Genomic DNA, 13229 nt, shown 5'->3' with positions numbered 1-13229 from the left:
ACCTCCTCAAAGAATTCTAACAGATTTGTCAGGGATGGCCTCCCTTTGACAAAGCCCCATTTTACCCTGTATTTCCAAGTACTATGCAATCTTATCCTTAATAATGGACTCTAAAATCTTACCAACAACTGAAGTCAGGCTAACCGGCCTATAATTTCCCATCTTCTGCCTCCCTCCCTTCTTAAGCAGGGGTGTGACATTCGCCATTTTCCAGTCCTCTGGACCCTTGGAAATTGGAGCCTCACAACCAAATGGTGTATACAATATATCTGCTTATACACTGCTGCTTGTGGAGTTTGAATTCCGCTCGACCAGCCCCCATGCTTACACTGCCACATCCAACTTCTCTTTCCTAGCAGCTCAATCTTGTATGTACAAGAATAATTTTAGACTAAAAATTATAATTTTAGACTAAAACTTATGTTACTGGGATAAGGAAGTAGGATGTTGTAGTGTTAACGGGAGTTGTTCACAGACACCGATCCCCCAGACTCTAGATGAAATGAACTCTAGCTTTAAATCACAGAACTTATAAATACAGGAACTGTACCCAATAGAGAATCTCAAAGGAAAGGTTTTACACTATGTGAGCATCAAAGTACAGCCAAATGGCATAGGTGTTGTTTCTGCAGGGTAACCTCAAAGTGCAGTGATTTTATATTGGTGTCAGTGGAGTGTCTACATCAATTCCCAAGTCTGGGTACCATGCACCTGGCAACAGCTTGACAGATTTGTTAACACTGGTTATAAATGGGGTCTTTCCTGGATTTTACCACGTGGTTAATTTGGCTGCACTTCAGAAACTGGGCCATGAGCACACGCCACTGACATCAATGTAAAACCAGTTTAAGAATATTTTTTTTAATATAAACATTTTATTGAGGTATTTATGGTTTTATAACAGTAACAGAAGACATTTAAAATATTCTGAAACAGGTTTTTGACTCTGGTTTCATAACGAGTGCCGTAATTCCCATGGTACTTTCTAGTAAACCCTCACCAACACAACAATGTTTATACAGTATGAGGATGTGTGCTCAGAACTGCAGACAATATTCCAAGTGTGACACAGATATTGCTCTTAACAAAGAAATAATTATTTGTTGCAACTTAGCAGTCTAAAACCTCCAGGTGCACAAATCCCAGTGCATAATTAATTTTACTGAAAACCACTTCAGTGACAATCAATCCAGAGATTAATCATCTCAAAAATCTTTTTCCATCCTTTGCAAATGAATAGTCTATCAATCTTCCTCTTTTTAATAAGTACACCCTTCCATTTATAAATTTACATATTCTGCTAACTGACTGCTTATTTGGTCCAGATCACGTGAAATGATAATTTACTTATACTGGATCACAGAGCTTATTGTCTTCAACAAATTCAATATTCCTTCTTGATCTTCTATCATATCCAGCAACTCAACACAAATACTGCTGAAGAAATGCACATCATCCTGGATTCCTGCACCCGATCACTGCATATCAATCCCAACTGGAAAGGCATGGGTTTAGGTGTTAAGACCTGGGCCGAGGTTGGTCATAATTCCCACTCCACTACCAATTAGATTGCCAACATTCACCGTCAAAGCACAAGTAATTGCTAATTGTACCAAATATGAGAGAGCATCTCTGGGACTCGTCCCTCGTATTTGTAATCCTATATTTACAAACCAAATCTATTGATTAGATTCCAGCCTACAACACACTTCCAGCTACTCGTTATTCAATATATAAATTACCCAATCCCAGAAATTAGATTTCAGCCTGTAATTTACTCCCAGATATCTGGACTTGTCCATTAAATTCTAGTCTGTGACTAACTCCCAGATTTCTGGGCCCTATGATTAGATTCCAGCTAATACTCCTTTTCATTGTGCATGTGGACCCCTTTATCAATTAAAGTAGAACTCCATTCCCAAGATAGTTGGTTTTTAAATTCTGTCCAAAGAATTACTAAAAAAGTAATAAAGAGGGAGAAATTACAGTACAAGAGAAAACTAGCTAGAAATATAAAACTAGATAGTAAGACTTTCTGCAAACATTTAAAAATGAAAGAATAATTAAGAGAGTGTGGGTCCTCCAGACAGAGAGACGAGGGAATTAATAATGAGCAATAAGGAAACAGCAGGAGCGTTGAATGGGTATTTTGTGTCTGTCTTCACTGTAGGAGAAAACAAATAACATCAAACATTTGTAAATCAAGAGGTGAAAAGGAGGGAGCAATTTAAAACAATTACAATCGGCAGGGAAAGGGGACTAAGAAGAATATCAGAACTAAACGCTGCAAGTCCCTAGGTCCTGCTGGACTTCATCATTGGCAGGGAGTGGCTACAGAGATATTAGATGAATTGATTGTAATTTTCCAAAATTTCCCTAGATTTTAGAAAGATCCCAACATATTGGAAAACAAATTAAACTCCTCTCTTCAAGAAAGGAGGGCAATCTCAAGCAGGAAACTACAGACCAGCAAGCCTAACATCTGTCATTGAAAAAATGCATTAAGGTTAAAGTACGGTAATCAGGCAAAGGCAACCTGGATCTTGTGAAAGGGAAATCATGTTTGCCTAATTTATTAGTGCTCCTTGAGTGAGTAACAAGTAAAGTTGATAAAGGGAACCTGTAGAACTTCGAAAAGACATTTGATAAGGTATCACATCAAAGGTTGTTACAAGAGCATATGTTGTAGGAGGTAACATATGATAATGGACAGAGGATTGGTAGGAATAATAGAAATTGGGTCATTTTCAGGTTGGCAAACTGTAACTTGAGAACCACAGAGATCAGTGTTGGGGCCCAAACTATTTACAATCTATAAGTACAAGGTAAAGTCGACTTCCGGTGGCAGCCATGAGCTCTCGCAAGAAAGGTGGCTCTCGCATAAAATCCTCGGTTACGACCTTTTAACTGCAGCAAATGGGCACCAGAAATATCTACAACCCTGCCAGGCTAACCCCGGTTAACTGCAACGAGAAGAAAATAATGGGAAAAAATTAGTCGTCCAGTCAAAAAGCCAGCAAAGACGACGGGAGGGAAATCTCAGCTACGGAGGCATCAGCCACACTAGGTGGCAGAGAACATGGAACGGCCAACCCCACAAAGCCCCAAGCATAGACCTAGGTGTTGATGGACAAGATTAGGGGCTTCATCACCTCTGAGCTCCAAAGACACAGGGTGGAGCTGAAAAGAGACCCACTGGCAGCTGTTGAGACAGGAGTGGAAGCTGCGACGACCCCATGAGGGAAGCAATGGCCAAGATGGAGTGGAGGTTTGAGGCCCAGGAAGCTGGCAAGAGACTGCGAGAAGGCTGCCGTGGACCAAGCGGATCGGATTGTGACACTTGAAGCCGAGGTGGCGAGCCTGATCAGGACACAGAGGGACGAAGAGAAAAAGCCGAAGACCAGGAGAACAGACCGCGTCGACAGAACTTAAGAATTGTGGGACTGCCAGAAGGAACGGAGTGGAGGAACCCCACGGAGTATATAGCGGCGATGCTCGGGAAACTGGTCAGCGAGGGAGGTTTTGCCAAACCCCCCCGAGGATAGACCACGCCCACAGGTCGCTTCGGCAGCGGCCAAAGCTGGGGAGACACCGAGGGCAATAATCATGCTGCTCCACAAGTACCAGGAAAAAGAGCGGATGCTGAGGTGACGGAAGGCGCGAGGGGGTGCAAGTGGGAAGGACATTCCATCCACTTGTACCAAGACATTGGGGCAGATCTGGCCCAGCGCCGGGCTGAATTCAACAGTGCCAAAACCGCCCTGTACAAATGTATGGTGTGGTTTGACTTGCTCTACCTGCCAAGCTATGGGTTCTGTGCCAGGAAAAGGAATACTACTTCAATGCCCAAGAGGAAGCCAACAAGTTTGTCCAAAATAATGGTCTGGGCAAGCAGGGATAGAACACAATGGCCTGAACGAAGGCTGCGAAGGTCAAGGGAGGCAGTGACGGACACAGGCAAAGATGTGGAGAAGAGGGGGTGGCGAGGAGGGAGTAGGCGGTGGGGGCGAGGAGGGAGGAGGCAGACGGGGGTTAAACAGAGGAGCTGCTACACTAGCTGGAATACGGGAGTACAGGAAAGGAAGTTCCCAGGAGGAAGGAAGCGCCTGGCAGAAGGGAAGGGAAAGACTGAAATTCAGGGAAAACAAAGGGCATAAAGAGGGGGGTTGCAGAGGAGGGGGTAAAGCCAAGGGGGAGGAGGGGACTAGGAGAGGGGAGCACAAGGACAGCGAGATACAGGGGGAGAAACAGAGCGGAGGGGGAGGGAGAACGCTGGTTGCATCAGATAACATGTGGAGATGTTGAAAAAGAGAAAGCAGTTGGTGGCCATTTTGAGCGGCCCGTGAGCGAGGGCAGGCCTGATCGTGCAGGGCTGGGCCCACAAGGAATGTATCGGGGGTGGGCATCCGGATAGTAACATGGAAGGTGAGGGCCCTCAACAGGTCAGTGAAGAGATTCAGAGTGCTCGCCCATCTTAAGAGTCTGAGGGTGGACATAGCCTTCCGACACGAAACACACCTAAGAAAGAGGGGTCGACAGCAGCTAAGGAAGGGCTGCGTGGGATAAACATTTCACTCATGTTTCGACATTAGGACAAGGATGTAGCCATACTAGTCAACAGGCAAGTTTCATTCATGACAACAGCCACAGTGACAGACCCAGGAGAGCGATACGTGATGGACAGCGAGACCCTGGAAGGGGTCCCGGTAGTCTTGGTAAATATATACGTCCCGAACTGAGACAATGCTGAGTTTGTCAAGAAAACGCTGGCCGAAAATCCGGACTTCGCCACTGTAATCTCCGGCCACGCGCCACACTACACAGACATATGGTTGGAGAAGGGACGGGTCCAACACCATCCCCCATGAAGGCTGGATGCAGCTCTCCTTGCTGATAAGGAATTCAACACTAAAATATCCCAAGCCATCGACGATTATGTATCCTGCAATCAGAACGGGCAGGCACTGAATAATAATAATCTTTATTATTGTCACAAGTAGGCTAACATTAACACTGCAATGAAGTTACTGTGAAAATCCCAAGTCGCCACATTCCAGCACCTGTTCGGGTACACTCAGGGAGAATGCAGAATGTCCAAATTACCCAACAGCACATCTTTCGGGATTTGTGGGAGGAAACCGGACCATCTGATGGAAGAACGAAAATTATAGCCTGTACGGCCCTTAGGGACAGGAAAGAAAGGTCAGGCAGCCGAGCAGCGACTCATCGACTCCATACTGGAGGTGGATCGGCAGGACTCCACGGCCCTAACTGTGGTACTGCTGGAGGAAAGGAAAAAGCTGCAGTTGGAATTTGACCTGCTCTCCACATGGAAGGCACTCCACCAGCTCCGCCGTTTACCAACATGGAGACAAGACAAGCGCTCACCAGTTGAGAAAACAGGTGGCCGTGAAAGAGATTGCTCAATGTGGCACAGAAACGGCAGGATGGTAGCAGACCCAAAAAAGGTCAACAAGGCCTTTATGAACTTTCACCAAGGGCTATACACCTTCAAGCCCCCAGAGGGGGACTTATAGATGGAACAGTTCCTTGACAGACTGGAAATATCGGTTGTGCGGAAGACAGGAAGCAACGGCTGGAAGCACTGTTAGGGCAGGGCAAAACGATGGAGTTCATTAACTTCATGCAGTCAGGGAAAACGCCAGGACCAGATGGGTTTCCAGTAGACTTTTACAAATAATTCTCAGCAGCGCTGGCCCTGCACCTGCGGGAGATATTCAATGACTCACTGTCAAAGGGGACCCTGCTGGCCTCGCTGGCCCAGGGCCTCGATCTGATTGATCACCAAAAAGAACAAAGTCCTGACAGTGTGTGGATCATACAAACCCATTTCTCTCTTAAATACTGATGCAAAAGTACTAGCGAAAGTACGAGTGAGTTGCCTGTCAGAAGATCAGACCGGGTTTGGTATGGGCAGACAACTAACAGTGAACATCAAGCGCCTGCTGAACATAATAATGACCTCCATCCGGGGAGTGGACACCATCGCCTTGGATGCTGAGAAAGCGTTCGATTGAGTAGGATGGACGTACCTCATGGAGGTGCTCGAATGGTTTGGGTTCAGAGCAGTTACACCATGTGGGTGAAACTCCTGTAGAGCGCTCCTATGGCAAGAGTGTACGGACGAACACCACCAGCTCCGAATACTTCGGGCTGAACACGGGAATAAGGCGGGGTGCCCGCTATCCCCGCTCCTGCGCGCGCTGGCAATCGAGCTGCTGGCTATCGCCCTTAGATCAGCGGATTGATGGATGGGCATTCGAAGAGGGGAAGAGCATAGAGTCTCAATCTATGCAGATGACTGCACCTCTACATGTCGAACCCCCTAGCCAACATGGGAAAGATAATCAGACTCCTTCTGGAGTTCAGCACCTTCTCAGGTTACAAATTCAACCTGGGAAAGGGCAAAATCTTCCCGGTAAACCCCCAAAATGGAGTAGTGGAGCTGGAGGAACCACCGTTTGAAGCAACCCAGACCAAGTTCGAGTATCTGGGGATCCAAGTGGCTCACACCTGGAAAAGGCTCCACGAATGGAACCTGTTCAGCCTGGTGGAGGTGGTAAAGAGGGACCTACAAAGATGGGACTCGCTCCCTCTTTTGATGGCCGGAAGGGCCCATATGAGTCTACAAAGGAATTTAGATAAATTAAGCGGGCAAAGAATTGGCATATGGGGTATAAATTGGGAAAAAGTGAACGGGTCCATTTTGGCAGGAGGAAAAGTAAATTTGTATATTATTATACGTGGGGCAAATGAGAATTAAATGAGGAAAAAAACAACTGTGGGCAAATGACAGGAGTCATGGTTAACGGATGGTTTCCTGGCTGGAAGGTAGAGTTTCACAGGGGTCGTTGTGGGGGCCCTTGCTCTTCCTGATATATTAATGGCTGGGCCTTGGTGTACAATGCGCAATTTCAAACTTTGCAGCTGATATAAAACTTGGAATAACTTGTTAACTGTAAGGAGTAGAGGTGCAGAACTTCTTTCTTTTAAAATAAATTTAGCATACGCAATTCATTTTTTCCAATTAAGGGGCAATTTAGCATGGTCAATTTAGCATGTACCTACACATCTTTGGGTTGTGGGGGCAAACACGGGGAGAATGTGCAAACTCCACAAGGACAGTGACCCAGAGCCGGGATCAAACCTGGGACCACGGCACCGTGAGGCAACAGTGCTAACCACTGCACCACAGTGCTGCCCAAGGTGCAGAATTTCAAAAGGGCATTGACAGGTTGGTGGAATAGTTTTATCAGTGGCAGATGAAATTTAATGTAGAAAAATGATTTTATTTTGTTTGGAAGAATGCAGAAAAACTATACAAATTAAAGGGAACAGTTCTAAAGGGGTGCAGGAGCAGAGACATCAGGCATATATGTGCACTAGTCATTAGTCACAGGACAGGTTGAGAGAGGGTTAATAAAGTATACAGCATCCTAGGCTTTAAAAACAAAGAGTATAAAAACAAAGAAGTTATGTTGAACTTGTATAGAGCACTGGCTCGGCCTCAGATGAAGTATTGTGTCCCGTTCGGGCAACACACTGTAGGAAGGATGAGAAGGCATTGGATAGAGTGCAGAAAATATTCATAAAAACGGTTCCAGGGTTGAGAAACTTCAGATATGAAAATAGATTGGAGAAGTTATGACTGTTTTCCATGGAGAAAAGAAGGGCGAGAGGAGATTTGATAAGAGGCATTCAAAATCATGAGGAATCTGGCCAGGGCAGATGGGAACAAACTGTTAACACTCTTGAAAAGATCAAGAACACAAATGCACAGATATAAGGTAATTGGCAAAAGAAACAACAGCAACATGAAGAAAAACTTGTACACACAGTGAGCGGCTAGGATCAGGAATGCACTGCCTGAGACTGTGGTGAAAGCAGATTCAATCAATGCATTCAAGAGGGAATTGGATTGTTAGCCAAAGGAAAAAATGTACAGAGCTACGAGGAGAGCCGGTGCAGACATGACGGTCCAAATGGCCTCCTTCCGTGCTGTAACAATTCTATGATTCTGTGATTCTATGAATTTGTCACACTGTATTTAGACTCTTCTGCCAATGGCAACACTGTAACATCTCAATTGGCAGCAAGTGTAATTGCAGTTGTTAAATTTTATATAGTTTGTCATAAATGTGCATGTAGGAAATCATAAAAGAGTTGACAGCAAGTGAGCATGGACAAAATATTTATACAAACCAGTATCTTATGCAGACAAAATTATTTCTACTGGCTACATAACTGTTGCCATTTATTGTTCATTCCGGTTTCCGGTTTTATATGTATTTTTCTTTCTGATTTTAAGGCTCCGACTACTTGCCATCCAGTCATTCATGCAGGAAGTGCCGATTTGTCAACAGGATCAGGGATAGCTTTGTGACCCATAATGGTCAAATAGCCTGCTGGTACTCATTTTCTGGAAATAGAAATAGTAAATTGGCTGAGATACCAGAGGGTGATGTGCCTCCTGAACTATCAGCATTTCCATGATAGAATGGATGAATAGGAAAAGTTGGCAGAAAATTGGGCTAGATTGATTTTTATGATTAGCTTGATTTGAACAGGACTGAACAAACTTTAGACAGATGCAGTCACATATAAAAAGTTGGAGCTGTGTGTGAGGGGTAATTCTGGATTTTGGAACATGGAAGGAAGTGGGTTTACCCAATGACAAAATATATTCTGAAAGGGACAAGCCAATTCTTTTTCTTCCCCATCCCCAGATTTCACCCAAAGGATATTTGGGTGACCTGGTATAATCACATGTAGATATATAATTGTGTGACATATAGCCATGCAGGATCTGCATCCTTGTCTCTTCAGAAGCTCACAACAGCCTGCTGTAAAGGAGTTAGGAAGTACAAGAACAATGGGATCCAGGGCAATGTGGACACAAAATTGGCTGAGTGGCAGAGGGTGATGGTCGAAGGTTGTTTTAGTGACTGGAAAGCTGTGTCCTGTGGCGTACCGCAGGAATCGGTGCTGGGTCCCTTGCTGTCTACAGTGTACATTAATAATCCAGATATGAAAGTAGGAGATACAATCTGTAAATTTGCAGGTGGCATGAAAATTTGTGGTGTGGTAAATAACGAGGAGGAAAATTTTAGATTAGAGGACGGTATAGACAAGCTGATCAGATGAGCAGGACAGTAGCAAATAGAATTTAACCCTGAAAAGTAAGAGATGATGCATTTTGGGAGGACTAACGAGGCAAGGAAATATTCAATGAATGGTAGGACACTAGGAAGAGGAATAGAGGGATCCTGGGGGCATGTCCAAACATCCCCGAAGGCAGCAGGACAGGTAAATAAAGTGCTTTAGGTGGCATACAGAACACTTGCCTTAATTAGCTGAGGCACAAAATACAAGAGCAGGGAGGTTATGATGGAGCTGCATAAAATGCTTGTTAGGCCACAGCTAGAGTACTGTGTGTCATTCTGGTTGCCACACTATAGGAATGATGTGATTGTATTTGAAGGGGTGTAGAGGAGATTCACCAGGATGTTGCCTGGGCTGGAGTACTTCAGCTATGAAGAGAGCCTGGTTAGGCTGGAGTTGTGTTTCTTAGAGCAGAGAAGGCCGAGGGGGATCTGTTCGAGGTTTACAAAATTATGAGGGACGTAGATGGGAAGGAACTTTTCCCCTTATTAGTTCGGTCAATGCGGTAAGTGGCAGGAAATTTGAAGGAAAACGTTTTTCACCTAGAGGTAATGGGAATCTGGAACTCATTGCCTGAAAGGGTGGTAGAGGTGGGAACCTTCACAATATTTAAGAAGCATTTAGATGGGCACTTGAAACACCATAGCATATAAGGCTGCAGACCAAGTGCTGAAAAATAGGATGAGGATACGTGTTTTGGGCAAAATAGCCTCTTTCTGTACTGTAAAACATTATGACCCTGAAACAAATATTAGTTTTAATTTCTGGAAAACAGACCAAATTAATTTGGACATTTTTCAGTACCACTTGGGGGCTAAGTTGCAGAGCAATATTGACCTTGGAGCAATTCACTATCCATGCTAAGTAATGATGTACCGTACAGTGGGGAATAAAGTTAAATAAAAAAGTAGTCACTGATTAACATGAATTCTACTGCAAAAATTGCATTCTCTGGAGTCCTATTTGTTTTATTTGAAACATCAACAAATTGAACAATTGTTTATATCTGCTTTTCACAAAATTTCAGGTTATCCCTGCTCTTTATATTTCATCGACATACACTGCTGTACATCCTTTCTTTAAAAATACCTTTTTACCCTTGATGTTCAAACGAATGTCATACGCGGTGCAGATAGTCAAAGCCTTGACTACAGCACTGTACAGAAGTTGATTAGTTTCCTTGGAGATTCTCTCCAACACCACTATAATTAATCAATAGAAAGGCTTGCAGGTGGGAAGAAAGAATCCTGCTCTCTGCTCTTACTACATGTTGTATTCCTGGGAGGAGGAAGTGTGTCTCCTGGGAGATGTCAATCATACAATTAAAACGCAGTGATATTGTGTAACTCTCACTATTACCTAGTGCACTTACTGAAAAAGACAATTTGCACAATGCAATTAGAGCATAAATATGTTGATAGCACATAAGGCACTCTCCATCACCCGAGCAATGCCTGTTGATGCATCAGCAGATGAAATCTAGACGCGGATTCATTTTAGCATATTTTATATCAGCTCCACGACACCCTCTCCCCTGCTCGACATTTGTGCTCGCCGTCCCCCTCCCCCTGCTTGCTGTGATTAAAATTGTTGTACAGGCTTCTCCTCCAACCAAGAGTGGCAAACCCAGCTGCATGCAGCACCCTTTGTGCTCTAGAGCAGCAATACTGTACTGCATGATAATGAACGCATGTTGTCTCAGGCACCTCCCCCCGACCATTTGCCCCACACCAGGAGGGATACAGAAATGTATGCCCATGTATATTAAAAAACCTCCACACATCGATATCCAAGCCAGAATAGGCAAACATAAAAAAGCTTTTACTGACAGTTCCAAGAGTTCCAAGTGTGACAGCTCCACAGGGTCCCTGCATGATGCAGGTTAGTAATAGTGCTCCATGAGTTTATCAAAGCTGAGCATCCCGAGCAGAGCTTGTATGCATAATAAGCAGCTGGGATGCAAGTGTAACAACAAGAGTTTTTATGGCTTAATTTCCATTGATTGGTCTTCCCTTTCACCACCACTGATGTGATAATGCTGCTCGTTGTGATAACACTTAGCTACACACAGATCAGGTTATCCACTTTGGTGGCAAGAACATGAAGGCAGATTATCTGAATGGCTACAGACTGAGAGAGGGCAATGTGCAACAAGACCTGGGTGTCAGTTATAACCTGCCTGCTTACCACTGGTTGGGGACTAATGGCAATTCCACAATCCTTTGGGAGTATGAGCTTCCCCAATGAGATGGGGGCGGAGAAATCATTAGCAGACTCCCTGCATAAATAAAGCTGGCCAGTTTGGAACCAGCTAGAGAGGAGTGAGCAGCCTGATTTCTGGGATGGCAGGAGTGACATACAAGGACCAGTTAGGACGAGGGGGAATCTCATAAAATCCGAGAAAATTCTACCAGGACTAGAGAAGGTAGATGAGAAACGATGTTCCCGATGGCAGGGAAGTCCAGAACCAAGGGTGGTGGGACTAAAGATATGTACTAAATCATTTAGGACTGGGGTGAAGAGATATTTCTTCACCCAGAGAGTGGTGAACCTGTGGAATCCATTACCACAGAAAGCAGTCGAGGCCAAAACATTGTATGCTTTAAGGAGTTAGATATAACTCGTGGTGCTAAAGGGATCAAAGGATATGGGGGGAAAGCAGAACATGTTATTGAGTTGGATGATTGGCCATGATTATAATGAATGGCAGAGCAGGTGGGTCAAGGGCCGAATGGCCGCCTTCTCCTATTTTCTATGTTTCTATGAAACAGCCTTGAACTAGGTCTACTCCCCCACCCTATCAAGTAACCCCATAACCGCACTTGACTTTTGGACACTGGGCGGCAATTTATCATGGCCAATCCACCTAATCTTTGGACTGTGGGAGGAAACCGAAGCACCTGGAGGAAACACACACAGACAAAGGGAGAAAGTGCAAATCCATACAGTCACCCAAAGTTGGAATTGAACACTGGACCCCTAGGCTATGAGGCAGCAGTGCTATCCACTGTGCCACCGTATATTGTTGTCGATATAAAATATAGATTTTAATACTAATTACAACAATCGTGTTTACACCCTTCCCACTGCTTTTCAGGGTGACAATTCTGTTCCTTTCTGCTTTTTTTTTTACATTGAGCGTACTCAATTCATTTTTTCCAATTAAGGGGCAATTTAGCGTGGCCAATCCGCTTACCCTGCACATCTTTGGCTTGTGGGAGCGAAACCCACGTATACACGGGGAGAAAGTGCAAACTGCACAAGGACAGTGACCCAGAGCTGGGATCGAACCTGGGACCTCAGCGCCATGGGGCAACAATGCTAACTACTGCGCCACCATGCTGCCCTTCCTTTCTGCTGTTTATATCCCCTACTCCAAAAATTGATCTCACGATAAGAACAGAGGAGGAACACAAGATCAGGAAGAGATCATTCTGCCACTCAGTCTGTTCCAACATTAAATTTGATCATAGTTGTTCTGTATCTTAACTCCATCTACCCACATTGGTTCCTTAACCCTCAATGCGCATAATCAAAGAAATCACAGAATTTTCACAGTGAAGGAGGCCATTGGCCATTGTTTCTGTGCCAGCTCACCGAATGAGCAATGCACCTAGTGCTATTTCTCTGTTACCCTGCTTAATTTCAGATAATAACCTAATTCTCTCTTGAATGCCTTGATCAAACCTGGCACCACCCATATTGTCAGGCAGCGTATTTCAGACCTTAACCACACTGCATAAAAAAGGAAGTTTCTCTTCACGTCTCCATTGTTTCCTTTCCCGATGACCTTCAATCTGCATGCTGTTCACAATCCTTCCACCTGCGGAAACAGTTTTGCCTTGTCCAGACCCCTCATGATTTTCAATACCTCTTTCAAATCTTCTCCAAGGAAAACACCTTTGCCAAATAAAAATCTATCCATTGAACTCCAGCCTCAGGGAGGAGTCCAGTTTTCCACTACCCATTGTTAGAAAAATCTGTTTCCTGACATCACCTCTGAATAGCCTAATTTTAAGGTTAAGCATCCTTGTTGATTACCTTAC

General features: G+C 44.4%; 1 protein-coding gene across 2 annotated transcripts in view; it reads right to left on the bottom strand.

The window, feature by feature from the left end:
* The window catches only part of bmpr2b (bone morphogenetic protein receptor, type II b (serine/threonine kinase)), a 392181-nt gene that overhangs the window by 342541 nt on the left and 36411 nt on the right, over positions 1-13229 (bottom strand). The gene's annotated exons all lie outside the window — the stretch shown is intronic.

The sequence above is a fragment of the Scyliorhinus canicula genome, chromosome 2 (genome assembly GCF_902713615.1).
Source record: "Scyliorhinus canicula chromosome 2, sScyCan1.1, whole genome shotgun sequence".
NCBI lineage: Eukaryota > Metazoa > Chordata > Chondrichthyes > Carcharhiniformes > Scyliorhinidae > Scyliorhinus > Scyliorhinus canicula.
Note: the sequence above shows the minus strand (reverse complement) of the source record. Positions and strands in the feature narration are given on the sequence as shown.